Raw genomic sequence first — 697 nt, 5'->3', positions numbered from 1 at the left:
CTCCACCACCTACCACTGGGGAGAGGAGAACCTATTCAGTAAATGGTGCTGGGAAAACTGGCTGATCACATGTAGAAGATTGAAACAGGACCCCTATTTATCCCCATATACAAAAATTAACTCCAAATGAATCAGAGACCTAAATGTACAACCTCAAACCATAAGAACCTTAGAAAATGAAGGACATACCCTCATGGAAATTGGAAACGGCATCCAATACCTGAACAAAACTCAAAACCCACAGGCCATAAGGGATAAGATAGACAAGTGGGACCTCATTAAACTGACAAACCTCTGCAAAGCCAAAGAAACCATCAAGAGAGCAGGGAGACAGCCCACAGACTGGGAAAAAAGTATTTTCCAACTCCAGGTCCGATAAAGGCTTAACATCTTGGATCTACAAGGAACTCAAACATGCTGAAAAGAAAAAAACAAACAACTGCATTATAAAGTGGGCAAAAGATATGAACAGACACTTCACAAAGGAAGACATCCAAGCAGCCTACAGACACATAGAGAAACGCTCAACCTCACTAATCATCGGGGAGATGCAAATCAAAACCACACTGAGATACCGCCTAACTCCAGTCAGAATGGCAATTGTCAATAACTCAGAAAATAATAGTTGTTGGAGAGGATGTGGCGAAAAGGGAACACTCCTACACTGTTGGTGGGAGTGTAAACTAGTGCAACCTCT

This window comes from Carlito syrichta, unplaced genomic scaffold, assembly GCF_000164805.1.
Source record: "Carlito syrichta isolate Samal-C Ts95f unplaced genomic scaffold, Tarsius_syrichta-2.0.1 Scaffold315379, whole genome shotgun sequence".
NCBI classification, from domain to species: Eukaryota; Metazoa; Chordata; class Mammalia; order Primates; family Tarsiidae; genus Carlito; species Carlito syrichta.
Note: the sequence above shows the minus strand (reverse complement) of the source record.